This window comes from Nomascus leucogenys, chromosome 17 (genome assembly GCF_006542625.1).
Source record: "Nomascus leucogenys isolate Asia chromosome 17, Asia_NLE_v1, whole genome shotgun sequence".
NCBI classification, from domain to species: domain Eukaryota; kingdom Metazoa; phylum Chordata; class Mammalia; order Primates; family Hylobatidae; genus Nomascus; species Nomascus leucogenys.
Genome location: NC_044397.1, coordinates 5,991,139 through 6,011,122, shown reverse-complemented (window position 1 = coordinate 6,011,122; position 19,984 = coordinate 5,991,139).

The window sequence follows — 19,984 nt, the reverse complement described above, 5'->3', positions numbered from 1 at the left end:
GTAGCGCCCCCTGGAAAAAAGCCAAAGAGCAAGATACTGTGGGAAGTGTAGTTTTAGTCTCCGAATCTCATTTGTTCATTTTTGTATCCCCAGCTTCAAGGACACTGCCTGGCACGTGGTAGACCCTCAAGGACTTGCCAGTCTGGCATAGGGTAGCCACTCAAATACTTGTCAAAGGAATGAATGAATTACATTCTATTCCTGTGGTTCTATGTCCTGTCATCCATCGAACCCTCATCCTTTATACGAGTAATGGAGGTGAACATTACCCAGTTTTTTGAAGGTTTAAAACATGTTTTAAAAAATTTTTCAAACACTTTAGTGATGACCACTTATAAACTTTATCACAAATCTCGCTGCAAAGGAAAAAGAGTCTATTAGGCCAATTCAAAGATTTCCTCTTGATAGAGACGTTTAATTTCTACAGATAATCAGACCAAGCTTGGTGGCTCATGCCTGTAATCCCAGCACTTTGAGAGGCCGAGGGGGGCAGACTACTTGAGCACAGGAGTTTGAGACCAGTTTGGACAACATAGCGAGACCCTCTTGATAAAAATAAAAAAATTAGCCAGGTGTGGTGGCGTGCCTGTAGTCCCAGCTACTCGGGAAGCTGAGGCAGGAGGATTGCTTGACCCCAGGCAGTTGAGGCCATCGTGAGCTGTGATCAGCCCACTGCACTCCAGCCTGTGTGACACAGCTGAGACCCTGTATCAAAAAAAAAAGAAAGAAAAGAAATAGGTAAACATTGTTAGACTAGCTTACAAAGAAAACTATGTTTAGTTAAAGGCAGACTCTTGACTGACAGCTGGGTGACTGGGCTTCTTAGAAGCTTCAATCTCTAGTTTGTCAGAAAATTGTTTACACCTTTTGTCAAATTTGTTAATTTATTCCCAGAAGTAGGTTGTAAATTACATATAGGGGGGAAAGTTCTAAGCCAGACCAGGTTTAGGACATGTTTATGTTTATGTTGTTTTGGGATTTTTTTTAAACCAATACTATGATATTAACCAGTTTTTTAAAAAAGGAAATAAGAAATTGAAAGGGGCCGGGTGGAGACCAAACTACACCGGTCGCAGTCAAGAGATCTTTGTTGGAGGTATCGAGCGGCACCACGCAAGGAGAAGGAAGAGAAGAGAGAGAGGGCTGCTGGTGTGCTGGGTTTTATATCCCTTGGGCCTACGTGGATTGGGCTAGGGGCGGGCCCAAAGGAAGGCGGGAGATGCTTCTTTCTGATTGGCCCTCCTTTGGCGGGTTCGGACAGTGCCCTGTCAAGGAGGGGAGAAGAACCCGGAACCGGCCCCAGCTTAAGGTACGGCGCCATTTTAAGGTACTCCATGTTACTTAACATTCCTCCCTGTTTGTTTTCTTAAATGGGGGAAAATGGGCGTCGTGGTTCATCTGGCTGCTTCCTGCTGAGTGGGGGCGCTGTGGGGAGGGGGCACAGGGAGAACTGTCAGGGTTGTTCATGGGTCATGTTCCTTGTAGGTATAGATCCTCCAGTGCCGTGAGCCAGTTGAGGGGTAGTGATGGGTTGGCGATGAGCCAGCTGTCGGCACGGAGATCATTGAGAAATTTGTGGAATTGGTTGGCGGTTGTCATGACTGGCTTGGGTTAGCAGGTTGTGAGCCCGTCTGTGGAATCTGTCCCGTCCTCGCTGGTGGCTAGTTTCTGAGGAGAAGCTGGTTAAATGTTTGGTTAGATATGGAAGAGAAACAACAAGGCAGGGGAGTAGTGCGCAGAAAGCGAGGATACCCATTGGGGGCCTAAAAAGGGAAGGAACCAAGCTAAGAGGGGGGTTTTGAGGGTTTCCCAAAGGGAGGGAGTAGTGCTAGCATTCATTAGTTTACGTTTTATCTGATGTAGGTTTTTAATGCTAGTTTCGATTACTTGGGACTCATTAATGTAATAACAACAGTTCTCCTGTAAGAAGATGCAAGTACCGCCTTTCTCGGCTGTGAGTAGGTCGATGGCGCGGCGGTTTTGAAGGGTGACACCAGCTAGAGATGTGATTTGTCGTTGGAGGGTGGCTAGAGACTGAGCCGTTTCCACAATGGCCATCTGCATCTGGGTTTGGAAATCTGAAAATTGGGATACGCTGTATCCTAAAGAGGTGGCTCCTAGTCCTGTACCTATGAGAGAGGTTGTTAGAGAGATTCCAAACATGATAGGTAGGAAGATTGCTCTTTTTTTCCGACGGTCCTCAGGAGAGTTGGGTTTAGGGTGATCAAACTGATAGGCTTGAAGGCCTTCAGAGAAGGAGAGCAATGTGAGTTGAGGGACTAGTGTGGTGGGTATGCAGGGGCCAGGGATAGAGGAATTAATGGCCGTTAAAAGGCCATCTGGAGCTGGAAAGTTGGGGGGGGTGACAGTTTGTTTTTATGTTACATTGTGGGGCGATGGGGGGTGGTAGCTGGTGTTGTAACAGGTAGGAATAGGGACACTGAGGTTGGCAAGGAGGAGGACATGGGAGATTACAAAGCCGGTGGTCGGGGGGGAGGAGTTGCTTGTGTTTATGGAGCTAGATAGTGGAACCGCAGCAAGAGGGGGTTTGTTGATGTTTGCGCATGAGAAACAATCGGAAGTAGGGACCTGAGAGGTGTTGTGTTAATTTCGGCTAGAACCTGTTGGGAGTCAGTTTTTAGGGTACGGGTGATGGTTATAGTTTGTGCTGGATAAGACCAGGTGTTGCTTGGGTATATTCCCCCTGTGGCTGCCTGGCCCCAGATTGTGTTGGCTGGGTCGGTGATGTGAATTGCTCGAGATGAGGCATTGTTTTGGTGACATAATATATGAATGGGGTCTGTCTGGTTTTTTTTTTGGTGATTTAATTCATAACACCGCTGGTCCAGGGACACCCATAGTTTTGGGGCCATTCAGTTTTACAGGCGCTGCGGGATTGTTGGTGTGGAAAGCAAATGGTAAAGTGGAACATGTGGAAATAAGGGTCCTAACCGCTATTTATTATGGTGAGTTTAGGGAGGGGAAGGTTTACTGAGGATGCGTCGATGGAGCATCGGGTGTAACTGATGACATTGGTGTGTGACCTCTGGTTAGCGTTGTAGGTTTCTTTGAGGGTGAACAGGTAGTAGGGTTGTGAAGGGGGCCTGTTGGCGGAGGAGGGTCCGTAGAAGAAGATATAAGAGGCGGAGAGCCAGAAGAGCGGGCTCGGAGCAGGCATGAGGGCGGCAGCTTATGCCTTAGCAATAGTAGGAAGGGAGAGCGTTTTAGAAATGCGAACTTTGAGAGGGTTGTGGGGTACGGGTTTGCCTGGCTTTAGAGGGGTTTGTGGGTTCATGTTTAAGGAGAGACAGGCAGGAGGGTGGCGGGATTGAGGGGTGCACATGTTTGGAAAGTTACAGCAGAGACAGTACGCGGCAAGGGGGAAGGGTTTGTAGACTTTTGTGGGTCAGGAGTTCCTTGAGTTGACTGGGGGGAGGTAATGACAACAGCTGCCCTAAACATTAATTTCTTTGACTCTTGAAGTAGTAGGTAGGCTGCAGCCAGGGCCCGAAGGCAGGGGGCCCACCCTCGCACGGTGGGGTCTAGTCGGCCGGCAGGGATGCAGAGCCTCCCATGGTGAGAGAGGAAGGGGTATATGTATACGGCGGCTGGCTGAACAGGGCGTACCCTATTAGCCGATGGCCGTGTTGTGAGTCAGAACCTTCGAGCCGGTCGTCACCGAAACGAAAGAACTGATGGGCCTCTGTAAGGCTGAGGGCCGTGGGTTACCTGGTACCAGGATTTTTTTGAGCGAGAGAAGGGAGGAAACCCAGGCCAGACGAGTGAGGAGGGAAAGGAGAAAACTCAGTTCCCTGTGGGCCGAGTTCGCTCTCAGAATTGTTTGGATAGGTATGCAACTGCTGCAAAGGTGGGTCCGTGCATCTGACCTAGGACTCTAAGAGCCAAGCCATTGTGCTCGTGTACATATAGAATGAAAGATTGTTTTAAGTCTGGAAGATGTAGGGCTGGGGCTTTGAGTAGTGCCTGTTGGAGTGACAGGAAGGGCTGCTTGACTGTGGCCTCTACAGGCTCGGATGGCGTACCTCGGGAGAGATCATACAGGGGCTTTGCTAATAAAGAGTAGTTAGGGATCCAAGTTCTAAAGTAGCCTGCTAGTCCTAAGAAGGAGAGTATCTCTTGTTTGGTTTTTGGGATGGGAAGACTTCTAATGAAGCACTTTCGGTCTAGGGTGATGGCCTTTGAGTCATGGACAAGGAGGACTCCTAGATAGGTGACTTGAGTGAGGGAGAGCTGGACCTTTTGAGGGGATACTCGGTAGCCTTGGTCAGCTGAGGCAAGAGTTTGACCAAAGATATCGGGGCTATCTCTGAACCCTTGAGGGAGGACTGTCCATGTGAGTTGTTGTGATTGTTGGGTGTCTGGGTCGGTCCAGGTGAAGGCAAAAAGGTCTTGCGATTGAGGAGAGAGCGGGATTGTGAAGAAGGCATCTTTAAGATCTACTACTGAAAAATGTGTGGCCTTGGGGGGAATGGAGGATAAGAGGGTATAGGGGTTGGGAACTAGTGGGTGAATGGGTTTAATGGCCTCGCTGATAAGTCTGAGGTCTTGGACGAGGCGGAACGTACCATTGGATTTTTTGACTGCTAGGATAGGAGTGTTATATAGTGAATGAGTTGGTCTAAGGAACCCTTTTCTCAAGAGGTCTAAAATAATTGGTTGTAATCCTTTCAGGCTGGAGACGGGGAGAGGATATTGGGGTTGGCTGGGGAAGTGGTGTGGGTTTTTAAGGAATATTTGTACGGGAGGACAGAGTGCTAATGAGGGGGTGGTGGTGTCTCACACTATGGGGTTGATGCTGGCTGGGAGTGAAGGCAGAGTAGGAGCAGGAGTTTGATCTATGGAACTCGCCACCAAGGCAATGAGTGAGGTGGATTGTGGGAGGGTGATTGGGTTGAAGGTGATGGAGGTAAAGGTGATGGGACGTCCATCCACTGTTAAAGAGACCCTGGGCTCCTGTGTGGTGATGATTTGTGTCGGGAAGGAAGTCCCAAGGCCCCGTCAGTCTTGCCTAGAAGATCGGGAGTTGGGATGGTGGCCGGCCCGGCCCCCCTTCGGGATCCGGGGCAGTCTACGCCCCAGTGGCCAGATTGGTGGCATTTAGGACATGACCGGTTGGGGGGCCTGGGATTTGGGCACTCTCAGACCCAGTGCCCTTCCTTTCCGCATTTGAAACAGGGCCCTGGGGGCTGACGTTGGGATGGATGGGCAGATGACAACTTATGGCCGTGTGATCGAGGGGAGGCTTGAAGGGCTTGTGCCAGTAACTGGTACTTTTGCCTCTTTGCCTTCTCATCTCAATTGTGATACACCTTAAATTCTGTTGCTAAGATCTCGGTTTGAGGGGTGAGGGGGCCTTTGTCCAGTTTTTTTAGTTTACCTTTGATATCAGGAAAACTCTGAGCAAAAAAGTGGGACATGAGGAGTTGCCTACCGTCTGGGGTTTTGGGATCTACGTTGGTGTGTTGTTGGAGTGCCTGTGTAAGGCGGTCTAGAAAAGCGGACGGGTTTTCATTTTTATCCTGTATGACTTCATGAAGTTTTTCAAAGTTAACTGCGTTTTGAGCTGCCCTCTGTAGACCGGCTATGATGCAAGTAGCGAAATGGTCTCGGGCTGATACTCTATTTTGGGTGTTATAATCCCAATTGGGCTCATGCTCAGGTACTGCCTGTGCTCCTAGCGGTAGGGCTGGGGTTGTTTGATGAACCTCATCTGCATAAGTTCGAGCTTGTTCCTAGACTCGCCTACGCTCCTCGGGGAGGAGGGTGTTAGAGAGAATCATATAGATGTCATGGAAGGTAAGGCTATAAGCTTGGATGAGGTATTGGAATTCTTTGATATATAAAGCAGAATTGGAAGTATAGGAGCCTAGGCGTTTTTCTGTATGTGATAAGTCGGACATAGAAAAGGGGACGTGGACTCGGACAATACCTTCAGCTCCTGCCACCTCTCTAAGGGGGGCAAGGAGGGGGGGTGTGACTTTGAGCGAGTGGTGGGGGGTGCTGAAGGCTGGGGCTGACGGGATAGGTGGTTGAGGGCGTGGAGTGGGGGGGCAGCGGGAGGCTGGGCGACTTCCGGTTGGGTGGCGGCTGGAGGGTGCAGCGGAGGGTGGTGGTATGGGGGGGGGTTCGTCGGCTGGGTCGAAGTCAGGGGCAGAGGGAGAGGTTGGCGGTTTAAGAGCGGCAAGGAGCTGCTGCGGTTTGCAAGGGAGACAAAGGTTAGGTCTATCCCGTAGGAGAAAGAAGCCGTGGATATATGGGATCTCTACCCATTTTCCTGTTCGCTCGCAATAATTGCAGAGATCCTGGAGAATGTTAGGATCGAGAGACCCATAAGTGGGCCATTTGCTTTGGTTGTCTAGGGGATATGTGGGCCAGTTTTGCTATTTGGGGTCTACCGTGGCCTTCGGGGCTTGAGGCGAGGTGCTTCGTGGGGTATCTTGCTTGCCTAGAGAGGTAGACCCCGGAGGGGAAGACTTACTGAGACGAGGCCGGTGTTGGGCGAACAGGAGAATGAGCGAAGACCGGCCAGGGTCTGGACTGAGCCCGAAAGGGATCGGGTTCCCACCGAGGGGGGTGGGGAGTCCCGATCCAAGTCACGCCACCAATGAAAGGGGCCGGGTGAAGACCAAACTACACCGGTCGCGGTCAAGAGATCTTTATTGGAGGTATTGAGCGGCACCACGCAAGGAGAAGGAAGAGGAGAGAGAGGGCTGCTGGTGTGCTGGGTTTTATATCCCTTGGGCCTATGTGGATTGGGCTAGGGGCGGGCCCAAGGGAAGGTGGGAGATGCTTCTTTCTGATTGGCCCTCCTTTGGCGGGTTCAGACAGTGCCTGGTCAAGGAGGGGAGAAGAACCCGGAACCGGCCCCATCTTAAGGTACGGCGCCATTTTAAGGTACCCCATGTTACCTAGCAGAAATTATCTGTATCCCTGTAACCTCGCAATACAATTAAGACTTGTTATCACTTTTTAAAAGTAATATATGTATAACATCAGAAATTCAAACTCAAAAGGAATGTTTTAAAAAAGGAAAATTGAAAACTTCCTATTCCTCTTACCCCAAGTCCCTCTCCCCAAAGAAAATAATTTTTAACACTTTCTTATGATTCTGTCCAGAAAAAAGTATGCACATATCTGTACAGATATTTATAATGAGGTATCTTGAAATATTCTTCTATGTATTTTTCTTTTTTTGCCCAACTTCCTTACACTGATCCACTCAGGACAGAGTCAACTTGGAAGAAAACTGGGATTGTCCCAGCCTAGAAGCAAAAACAACATCTCTTGAGGTGTCCTAACATAGAATTTAAGTCACTAATAGACTGTAAAGGCAATTTCTGTTCTTAATATTATTTGCTTCCTAACATTATTTGTTTCAGGCTGAGCATGGTGGCTCACACCTGTAATCCTAAAACTTTGGGAGGCCAAGATTGGAGGATAACTTGAGGCCAGGAGTTTGAGACCAGCCTGGGCAACATAGCAATACCCCATCTCTACAAAAAAATTTAAAAATTAGCCGAGCATGGTGGCCCATGTCTGTAGTCCTAGCTACTTTTGGAGGCTGAGGCAGGAAGGATCACTTGAGCCTAGGAGTTCAAGCCTGTAGTGAGCTATGATTGTATCACTGAACTCTAACCTGGGTGAAAGAATGAAAGCCTGACTCAAAAAAAAAAAAATGGTTTCCTTTGTGTGTCATAATTATGAATTTGGAGATCATCTTCACTTAGCATTAGTAGCATTAGCGATGGGACTCTCCATGTATTAGTACTTTCAAAATACTTTTTCATTTGCTTCTGCAAGGCCAGACAACCTAGAAAACATCATATACTCAGGACCAGGCACTCCAGGAGTATCCTATATCTAGGACCAATTGTACATCAGTTTCTAGGCTTGAAGATTCCCTGATAGTATTAATTCAGTTGTGTGCCATTTCTCTGTCTATAGTTTTTGTTTGTTTTTTTGAGACAGAGTCTCACTTTGTTGCCCAGGCTGGAGTGCAATGGTGCAATCTTGACTCACTGCAACCTCTGCCTCCTGGATTCAAGTGATTCTCCTACCTCAGCCTCCTAGGTAGTTGGGATTAGATGTGTTGGTGGTATAGTGGTGAGCATAGCTACTTTCTAAGTAGCTGGGATTATAGGCGTGCGCCATCATGCCTGACTAATTTTTGTATTTTTAGTAGAGACGGGGTTTCACCGTGTTGGTCAGGCTGGTCTCGAACTCCTGACTTCAGGTGTTCCACCCACCTCAGCCTCCCAAAGTGCTGGGATTACAGGTGTGAACCACAGTGCCCGGCCTGTCTATGAATTTTTAAGGAGCGTTCTTTTTCCTACTCAGAGTCAAGGTAAAGAGCTTCTTTGTCATTTTTGTATGCCAGTTGGTGGGTTTTTTTTCCTACCCTTTCACTGATACAACATTCCTTTGAAAGCCCTGGCTTTATGTAGGGGATCTCAGTTTCAATTCCAGTGTTTCTTTGGCCCAGGGTCTTGTTTTCTGTTCCCATGGGGGCATTAAAAGCTAAGCCCCAACTTCCAGTTAAATGTGGCAGATTGAATACCTCATGATAGTAAAGGGAGAAAAAAAGAAAAGAAGAGAGGATGACAGCACCAAAATTTGGTGGAAAGCAAGTGGTTGAGAAGTAACTAAGAGAATGCTGAAACCTCTGCTAGCAGTAGAGACACTAAGTCAAGCTAATTAATATGCAGTACCCTGAAAGACTTAAAAATTTGAGGCACCATGTAACTCTGAAAGTAGGTGAAGATAATGCTAAAAGCAAGCTTACTGTTTGAAAGTCTGTATAGCAAGAAGTTAGATCTCATTTCCTACTCTGGAAAAAGACTGGAGTTTTATCCTCTAGAGTGACTACACTTGAGGGCCTTTTGACTGGGAGACACCAGACACAGCTGAGGACAGGGATACTGCATTGCATTCAAGAGAGGTGAATCAAAGTCTACATAGTGAACAGGGATAACCTAGCCTATTTCCCCATTTGGCTCTGAGAACCTTAGTGGCCAGGCTTATACCTCCCAGGCAAGAGTTTGGGAGGGTCTTCTCCAGAGGGGTAGATTATCTCACCACCAAAAAAATCTGTAGAGGTCACGGCTGTAGTCCCAGCACTTTGGGAGGCCAAGGTGGGTGGATCACCTGAGGTCAGGAGTTCAAGACCAGCCTGGCCAACATGATGAAACCCTGTCTTTACTAAAAATACAAAAAAAGCTGGGCATGGTGGTGGACACCTGTAATCCCAGCTACTCGGGAGGCTGAAGCATGAGAGTCGCTTGAATCCAGGAGGTGGAGGTTTCAGTGAGCCGAGATTGTGCCATTACACTCCAGCCTGGGTAACAAGAGTGAAACTCCATCTCAAAAAAAAAAATCTGTAGAGGATAAGACTCCAACAAAATAGTATAGTCAGTTCACCCCACCCATGCATAAAACTTCTAATCATATTTTTAGTAAGTCATTCTTAAATATGAATAGACAGGCATTGTGTACAGATACTTGAGCAACGCCTATGGAAGAGAGACTAAAACAAAAACGACAAAGGAAGAAACAGACACAAGTCAGAAAGTTGGAAAGAACTTTTGCAAATGTTATTGAAATCACTGGAGGAGATAAGGAAAGATTTTGTATCCGAGAAAGAAGTACAGGAGGCTAGGGAAAAGGAGTATTTTTGTTTTTGTTTGTTTGTTTGTTTTTTTGAGACAAAGTTTCGCTCTGTCACCAAGGAATTTCACTCAAATTTTTTTTTTTTTTTTTTTTTGAGACAGAGCTCATTTTGTCATACAGGCTGGAGTGGGGTGGCATGATCTCAGCTCACTCCAACCTCCACTTCCCAGGTTCAAGTGATTCTTCTGTCTCAGCCTCCTGAGTAGCTGGGATTACAGGCACCTGCCACCACACCCAACTAATTAACTAATTTTTGTTTTTATTTTTCAGTAGAGACAGGGCTTCACCATGTTGGCCAGGCTTGTCTGGAACTCCTGACCTCAAGTCATCTGCCCTCATTGGCCTCCCAAAGTGCTGGGATCACAGGTGTGAGCCACGGCTCTTGGCTATCATTCGGTATTATTTAAATCACCTGAAGCATTGGAAAGAGCCACCGAGTTCATCAATAAGGTTAAATACATTATGATGCGGGCCGGGCACGGCAGCTCATGCCTGTAATCTCAGCACTTTGGGAGGCCGAGGCGGGCAGATAGCCTGAAGTCAGGAGTTTAAGACCAGTCTGTCCAACATGTTGAAACCCTGCTCTACTAAAAATACAAAAATTAGCTGGGCGTGGTGGCAGGCACCTGAATCCCAGCTACTTGGGAGGCCGAGGCAGCAGAATTGCTTGAACCTGGGAGGTGGAGGTTGCAGTGAGTCAAGATCACGCCATTACACTCCAGCCTGGGCGACAAGAGCGAAACTCCGTATCAAAAACAAAAAAGAAAGAAAGAAGAGAATCATTATTGGGTAAAACATCAATATGAGTTTCTGCTGTATTCATTTAACAAATATTTATGGAGTACTCAATACATTTCAGACATCGTTCTAGGAACATGGATACATGTGTGAAAAAAGGGGATCCCTGCCTTCATGGAACTCACATTTTAGCTATTCAGGAAATATGGCACCACCATTCTCAACACAAATACCTAGAAATATTGGGTGAAAATATAATAAACATAATCTTATATGAACATTTTAAAGGATGAGGCATCCAGTGCCATTCTGATTCTGGAGTCTTTGCATTTTCTCCCGGAAGTATAGGATTCTTTCTTTGTTCCTGTTGCTCTAAAATTTCCCAATGACTTGCCATAACGTTATTTCTACTTAAAACCATTGTGCTGGCTGTGGAAGGGCTCTTTCCGTCTGGACACTCATGTCCAGTTCTTGGAAATTTTTTTGAAATTATTCCTTGATAACTTCTTCCCATTTATTTTATTTGTTCTCTCTGGGAATCCTCTTATTCAGAGTTTTCACAATTTACATTTCTAAGGAAGGCTTTTTTGTTCTTAAATGTTCCTTTTGGCCAGGTGCGGTGGCTCACGCCTGTAATCCCAACACTTCAGGAACCCAAGATGGGACAATCACTTGAGCCTAACAGTTCGAGACAAGCCTGGGCAATGAAGTGAGACCCTGTCTCTACAAAATATAAAAAAATTAGTCAGTTGTGGTGGTGCACATGTGTGGTCTCAGCTGCATGGGAGCTGAGGCGGGAGGATCACTTGAGTCCAGGAGGTCAAGGCTCCAGTGAGCCAAGATCCCGCCACTACACTCCAGCCTGGATGACAGAGTGAGACTCTGTCTCAAAAAAAAAAAAAAATCGAATGAAATTCCTTGTTCATATAGCTTGCCAAAATCTTTTTAAGTATAGCCAAAAGATAAATTCCTACAAGGAAATGTGCTAAGTCAAAAGGAATAATGTAAATGATAAAAGGGCAAAAGGTGCAGAGTGAGGCTCTGTCTACAGGACTATGAAAAAGGCCTATTTGGGTACCACTTGTCACTCACAGGCATTCAGGGCCCCCTCTCTGCTTAAGGCTCTCTACTGTGGCCTCTCACTGGACCTAGTTATGACCTCAAACTTCAAATCTTTACTCAACCTCCTATTCCTCCCCCTACAAAAGTAACCAATCTATATGCCATTTCCTCAGAGCCCAACCTAGTGCCATATTTATTCATCCATCAATTAGCTAAGAAATTAATTGAACAAATATTTTTGCACTCTTGCTAAGTACCAATTACACTTTTGTTTCTGGGATATACATCAATAAACATAACAGGCAAGGCTACTGCTTTCACAGAGTTTGCATTTTAGTGGGAGAGACAAGCAATAAAAAAATAAACTGGGCTGGGTGTGGTGTCTCATGCCTGAGTAATCCCAGCACTTTGGAAGGCCAAAGTAAGAGGATTGCTTGAACTCAGGAGTTTGAGACCAGCCTGGGCAACATAGTGAAACCCTGTCTCTACAAAAAATGCAAACATTAGCCAGGCATGGTGGCACACACTGGTAGCCCCAGCTACTCGGGAGGCTGAGGTGAGGGGATTGCTTGAGCCCAGGAGGCGGAGGTTGCAGTGAGTCAGGATCATGCCACTGCACTACAGCCTGGGCAACAAAGCAAGACCCTGTCTTAAAAATAAGAAAGTAAGCTAAAGAATATATTATATAATTTTTAGATATTGACAAGTGTTAAAAGGCAATAAATATTATACAGAAGGTGAAGGTGAAAATGGAGGTAAGGGCATTAGATAGTTTGGTCAGGGAGGTGTGCATGAGAAGTGGGGAGTTGAGCTGAGTACTGAGTGAGAAGAACCCATCAGGTGAAAATCTGAAATGAGAGCATTCCAGGCAAAAAGAAACAGCAATTGCAAAGGCCCTGAGGGTGAAATGAACTTGACTTGAATCAAGAACAATAAGATAGCTGCAGCTTTTAGCCAATATGTTTCAGATAAACTAATAAATGCTATGCTCACTAGTAATAGGCATAGGTATGTTATTCCTATTCCTTAGTAAAATTGTTTCAGATATGTGTTATTATTTTCAGTTAAGACTTCATGAAATAGGCTGGGCGTGGTGGCTCAGGCCTATAATCCCAGCACTTTGGGAGGCCAAGGAAGGTGCATCACTTGAGGTCAGGAGTTCAAGACCAGCCTGATCAACATGGTGAAATCCTGTCTCTACTAAAAATACAGAAATTAGCCGGGCATGGTGGCGGGTGCCTGTAATTCCACTACTCGGGAGGCTGAGGCAGGAGAAGCACTTGAACTCAGGAGGCGGAGGTTGCAGTTAGCCCAAGATCGTGCCACTGCACTCCAGCCTGGGTGACAGAGTGAGACTCTGTCTAAAAAAAAAGAAACTGAGACTCATAAAGGCAAAGTAACTTGGCCAAAGTCACTGTGGTAGATTGCAGTTTTATAGCCCTAATTAAAGACATTCCTGTCTCTACTCCCTTCGTAAGGTGACTCAGCCACTCTTTCTATCAAGAAGTGGGAACTGTTTTACCACCCCTTGAATCTCGGCTGGCCTTATGACTTGCTTTAGTGAATACAATGTGGCAGAAATGACAGTATACAGTTCTAAACCTAGATCCCTAAATATGGCCTTAGACAATTCAACCCTCTCTAGGACTTCCCCTGCCTTCTCCATGTCAACAAGTCCAGGAAAGCCCACTTGGGGATGAGAGATCACATGGAAGAGAACAGAGGCATCTAGCTGACAGCCAGCCAACTCCCAAAAGCAGAGTCATTTAGCTGACCTGTGGGTAGCTTAAGGTGTTACCAGTAGAGAGTGTCCAGGTTCTTGGTGCTTTGAACAAAGAGTTGGACAAAATACACAAAGCAAGAATGAAGCAACAAAAACAGATTTATTGAAACAAAAAATCACACTCCATAGGGTGAGAGTAGCGAGAGCAAGCAGCTGAAGGGTCTGGTTGTAGAATTTTCTGGGGTTTAAATACCCTCTGGAGGTTTCCCATTGGTTACTTGGTATACGCCCTAGGTAAATGCAACCAGAGATTGAAGTAAAGTTGCCAAGTTACACCCTATGCAAATGTCTGATTGGTTGCAAAAAGTGACCAATCAGAGGCTGAAGCGAAGTTACAAAGTTATACTTCTGTGCAAATGAAGACTTGGCCCTCGACCAGCCTGATTGGTTCCAGGAGGGGACCAATCAGTTTTTCATCTGCCAGGCAGAAAACGGGGTGGGGTAGCGAGAAGGAGAAGCTGGCAAAGGGAGTAGCCTCTGACCATTTGTTACTTGGGTGTGGAAAGTTGGGGTTCACCCAGGCTGGAGTGCAGTGGTACCATCTCAGCTCACTGCAACTGAGGTTTTCCTTTTGATTTAGTTCTAGGAAGTCAGTGTGAATAGGCCTTAGGTTCTCTACCTCTGGACCCTATTCTCCTGCCTCAGAGGCACATGAGAGAGGCCAGGGAGACCAGGAGCACTGGCCTAAATTGCTGACCTGCAGAATTGTAATCTAAATAAATGCTTGTTGTTTTAAGCCATTAAACTTTGAGGTGATTTTGTATGTACCAGTAGCTAATCAATTCAGTTGCACTGTTAGATCAGCAGCTCAACTGGCATTTGAAATCTGGTCTCACCAACTCTAAGGCTCATGTTCGTCCCAAGCCAGGCTGTTCCCCCTATAGGCCTACTTCTAGGCAAATTATTTATTCCCTAATTAAAATAACCAAACTGGTGTATATTAGGCCAAAACCCAGTCTCCCTTCTCCTGGACTGGTCCTAAACTAATTAGTTGGGTTTCTCTTCTCTTCTCCTTCCTTCCTTCCCTCTCTCTCTCTCTCTTCCAGCTTGCTCTGCTGCCCAGGCTAGAGTGATGTGGTGCAATCTTGGCTCACTGCAACCTCTACCTCCTGGGTTCAAGCACTTCTTTGGACCCAAGCCACCCAAGTAGCTGAGATTACAGATGCCCACCACCATGCACGCTAATTTTTTGTATTTTTAGTAGAGACAGTGTTTCATGATGTTGGCCAGGCTGGTCTTGATCTCCTGACCTCCAGCAATCCACTGCCTTGGCCTCCCAAAGTGTTGGGACTAGAGGCATGAGCCATCCTGTCGGGCCAGGTTTATCTTAAAGTCCCTGGGTAAAATATTGAGAACTTTCATGTCCTGGAGTTGTTTCAAAACATTGGACAGAGATCTTTCTATCTCAGGAGGGTCACACTGTGTCCAGAATTGGTGGGTTCTTGGTCTCACTGACTTCAAGAACGAAGCCTCAAACCCTTGCAGTGAGTGTTACAGTTCTTAAAGATGGTGTGTCCAGAGTTTGTTCCTTCAGATGCGTCTGGAGTTTCTTCCTTCTGGCAGGTTCGTGATCTCATTAGCTTCATGCGTGAAGCTGCAGACCTTCACGGTGAGTGTTATAGCTCTTAAAGGCAGCACAGACCCAAAGACTGAGCAGCACCAACATTTATTGCAAAGAGCAAAAGAACAAAGCATCCCCACAATGCGGAATAGTACCTCATCAGGTTGCTGCTGCTGGCAGGGGTGGCCTGCTTTTATTCCCTTATCTGGCCCCACCCACATCCTGCTGATTGGTCCATTTTACAGAGAGCTGACGGGTCCATTTTACGGAGGGCTGATTGGTCTGTTTTGACAGAGTGCTGATTGGTGCATTTACAAACCTTTAGCTAGACACAGAGTGCTGATTGGTGCGTTTACAAACCTTTAGTTAGGCAGAGAGTGCTGATTGGTGCGTTTATAATCCTTTAGCTAGACAGAAAAGTTCTCCAAGTCCCCAATCCCAGAAGCCTAGCTGGCTTCACCTCTCACTGGCACTGGCTGCGGAATTTTGGGGCACCTAGCCAGGCACTCTGGCAGCCCAGAGGGAGCTCGTCCCCTGATCAGGCCCAGCAGGCGCCGGCCCGCCGTGCAGAGTGCGGGACTTGCCAATCCCGCGTGCAGCCCTGACTCTCACCCGCGCCTCTCTTTTCACACTTCACAGTGAGCAGAGGGAGCCGGCTCCGGCCTTGGCCAGCCCCAGAGTGGGGCCCTTACAGCGCTGCGGCGGGCTGAAGGGCTCCTCCAGCGCGGCCAGAGTGGACGCAGAGGCTGAGGAGGTGCCAAGAGCGAGCGAGGGCTGCTAGCAGGTTGTCACCTGTCAACACCAAGACAGTTGTATCCACGGTTAAACTCTGTAGGCATACACTCTGCTTTTCTTGGGGACAAGGTTACCTACCTCCCTCTTTTATAGGGACATTGGCTTTGGTGACAGCCAATTGCAACTTTTTTCTTTTCATTGGGGGACGCTGAGAGTGGGTTTCCTTTAGTCTCTGGTAGGAATATTATAAAGCGCTGGTATACAAAGAGCCCTCAGGCAATAAAAAAGTAAACAAATACATTATATAAATAAATATACACTAAAAAGATTCTGAAGAACATTTTATGTTTTCTGTACCTGTTGTTGCTGATTGATATAAATTATCTCCTGGGACTGAACTTCGAATTCTCTGTCAATTGTCTAAATCTCCCATTGTATTGAGACACATCCAGTGGTCTATAAATTTTATCTTGGGCTGGGCGTGGTGGCTAATGCCTGTAATCCCAGCACTCTGGGAGGCCAAGGCCAGAGGAGTTCTTGAGGCCAGGAGTTCGAGACCAGTCTGGGCAATATAGTGACACCTTGTCTCTACAGAAACCTTAAAAAATTAGCCGAGCGTGGTGGTGTACACCTGTGGTCCCAGCTACTCGGGAGACTTAGGTGGGAGGATCACTTGAGCCTGGGAGGCAGAGGTTGCAAGAACTGAGATTGCTCCACTGCACTCCAGTCTGAATGACAGAGCGAGACCCTGCCTCAAAAAAATTTTTTTAAAAATCTTTTCCTTCCTTCCTTCGTTTTTTCTTTTTTTCTTTTTTTTCCACATTCTTGCTCTGTCACCCAGGCTGTAGTGCAATGGTGCCATCTCGGCTCACTGCAACCTCCGCCTCCCGAGTTCAAGCAATTCTTGTGCCTCAGCCTCCCCAGTAGCTGGGATTACAGGCGTGAGCCGCCATGCCCGGCCATTTTCCCGGAGTCTTGTAGAGATCTCTCCTGGAGTTTTCTGATCTACTCCAAAATGGATTGGTTACCCTGTTAGCCTAGTTCCAGGGGTAGATTTCCCATGAAACTAGTAAAGCTTAAGCTTCAGGGGCCCTCACTGGCCTCAGCAATGAATTCATATGGTCATAAGTTTCCTAAAATTTACAAAATAAGATATTTTAACTGTGATTGGCTAAACTGCTGTCTCTTTCCTGTCCAGCTTTCCTCAGTCACATTTCCTCTTATATTGCTGTTTCGGGATCAGACCAATGGGAAATAAATAGGAGATCTATTAGCATGGGTTTAGTTAGATTATTTATGTAGTTCACAGTTACAGCTATATAACGTTGGGTTATTGTCAGCCATTCCAGTAGGAATTGCTTCCAGAAATATTCACACCTCTTACTGTCGTAATTCACCCTGAGTGCAAGGGTGAATATGCACCACAAAGGTGCAGCTGCAGTACCAGCTACTACGGAGGCTAAGGTTGGAGGATGGCTTGAGCCCAGTTGAGATCGTGCCACTGCACTTCAGCCTGGGCAATATAGCCAGACCCTGTCTCAACAACAACAACAACAAAACATTTTGCTATACTTATTTTTTTTTTTTTTGAGACAGGGTCTGGCTCTGTTGCCCAGGTGGGAGTGCAGTGGCACCATCTCGGCTCACTGCAACCTCCACCTCCTGGGCTCAAGCCATCCTCCCACCTCAGCCTCCCAAGTAGCTGGGACTACAGGTGCATGCCAGCATATCCGGCTAATTTTTGTATTTTTAGTAGAGATAGGGTCTCACCATGTTGCCCAGGCTGGTCTCAAACTCCTGAGCTCAAGCAGTCCACCTGCCTTGGCCTTACAGGCGTGAGCCACCATGCCCCGCCAGCAAAATGTTAAGTGTAGAATTTAGATGACAGGTATATGGTGTTCACTGTAAAGTTCTTTTTAACTTTTGTATAGGTTTGAACATTTTCATGAAACACTGTTGGAGGAAAAGTATATAGCTGAAAAATAAAGGAAAAAAGTATTATAGACAGGGATCAAGCAGTTAATTCATTTAAAAATTCTATCTTTTGGCCGGGCGTGATGGCTCACGCCTGTAATCCCAGCACTTTGGGAGGCCAAAGTGGGCGGATCACCTGAGGTCAGGAGTTCAAGACCAGCCTGGCCAACATGGAGAAACATGTCTCTACTAAAAATACAAAAAATTAGCTGGGTGTGTAATCCCAGCTACTCGGGAGGCTGAGCTAGGAGAATTGCTTGAACCCAGGAGGCAGAGGTTGCAGTGAGCTGAGATCACGCCATTGTACTCTAGCCTGGGCAACAAGAGCAAAACTCTGTCTCGAAAAAAAAGAAAATTTATTTTTCTAGATTTTGTGATGTCTGTGGTATTTTTGTTAGCTTTTAAAATTTTTGTTGTGATTTCTCATTGTAAATAAATATTCATTTTTATACCTAATTTTGTATTTACAATTTTGTATTTTACTTTTAAGAAGAGGACCCTCAAATTGTATAAGCTTCAGGCCCCACAAGACCTGGATCCACTCTTGCCTGGTACACAGCTGACATTCTCAAAGCTCTTTTCACTTTCACTTCGGAATTTCCAGTCTCCACATCCTTAAGATTCCCTTCATCCCTCCTGTGTTGAAGCTTTCATTTACTGGATCCTATGTCTCCTTAGCGTCTTCATTCTTGAATTCATCCTCCTTTTGGTGGGTCATATATTCCAATAGCTTCCCAAGAAAGGTTGCATAAGAAGTTCATTTTTGAATTTATTATAATCATGCAATGATTTTTATTCTATTCTCCCACTTGATTGATAGTTTGCCTGAGTATAGAATTCTAGGTTGAAAATAATTTTCCTCCAGAATTTTGAAGGTATTTCCCAATTGTCTTCTAGCTTCCAGTATTGCTACTGAGAAACCTAAGGACATTCTGATTTCTGATCTTTTATTTCTGATCTATTTTTCTATCTCTGGAAACGTAAAGGATCTTTTTATCCATAGAGTTCTGAAATTTCATGATAACGTGACTTGACATGAGTTAATTTCCATCTATTGGTTATGGGTACTAAGTGGGCCCTTTCAATCTGAAAACCTGTGATTCTAAGGTTAGGGAAATTTTAGAGAATTAATTTTAAAAATAATGTTATCTGTTTTTCTCTTTTCTCTCTTCCTGGAACTCCCAGGCTAGTCTTCTCTTTTTCTTATCTTTTGTCTTCTATTTCCACCTCTTGGTCTCTTTTTTTTCTGGGAGATATCCTGGACTCTATCGTCAATCCTTTTAATGAGTTTTTCACCTTTTCTTTCCATTCTTAATTTCCAAGGACTCAGTTTTTTTCTTGACTATTTTCTGAAACAACATATTTTTCTTATTTTGAGGTCTCAATATCTTATCTGAGGATTTCAAATATAGGTGTGGAGATCTTTTTGTGTTGTTGTTGTTGTTGTACTGTTAAAGTTTTCTTCCCTCCTGTAAAGTTTCTGTTTTATCCAGGTTTCTTTTTTTTTTCTGTTAGTTTTGGTCTCTTTCACATCAGAGACTGCAATCTGTTGTTGTTGGTTCATTTTTAAGAATGAGAGACTAAGAACCTGATGAAATGCTCTGAAATCATGGGTAGAGCTTATCAATTATGAAATGTTTTGTGGGGTGATCTGTCTGGGATGTTTCATCAGGAAATCTATAGTGCCAATATCTTTTGATCTTTCCTCTTAGTCTAGTCAGATTTCTCAGAGAAGATACTTGGTCTTTTGCCTGGATGGTAAAATTGTCCTATCTGTTCTCACTGTTAGAAAAGTAATCCAATATGGCACCCACTGTCAGAATCTGCAGGAACAGAATTCCCAGGCTCCCAAGCTGAGTCAGTTAAACAAACTTACCGTAGACAAGTGATAAATGTGTTCATTTTAAAAAAAACTATTGAAAGGGCAGTAGTGTACTTAAAAATTGATACCAAGTCTTTTTTTTTTTTTTTTTTTTTGAGACAGAGTCTCACTCTGTTGCCCAGGCTGGAGAGCAGTGGCGCAATCTCGGCTCACTGCAAGCTCTGCTTCCCAGGTTCACACCATTCTCCTGCCTCAGCCTCCCGAGTAGCTGGGACTACAGGCGCCTGCCACCGCACGCGGCTAATTTTTTGTATTTTTTTAGTAGAGACGGGGTTTCACCGTGTTAGCCAGGTTGGTCTCGATCTCCTGACCTCGTGATCCGCCCGCTTCAGCCTCCCAAAGAGCTAGGATTACAGGTGCGAGCCACCGCACTCGGCCCAGTCATTTAAGATTTTTACTCACCGATTTTTATTGTCATTTGTTTCCATCAATTGCTTTTGCCAATGGCTAATAGTTGTACTCTTCCATAGTTGAGTTTACACCTACATGGTCTGCAAATACTATATAAGTGAGTGTTAATTAGCATTAATTGAGTGTGGCTATTCTCTACACACATTCCAGT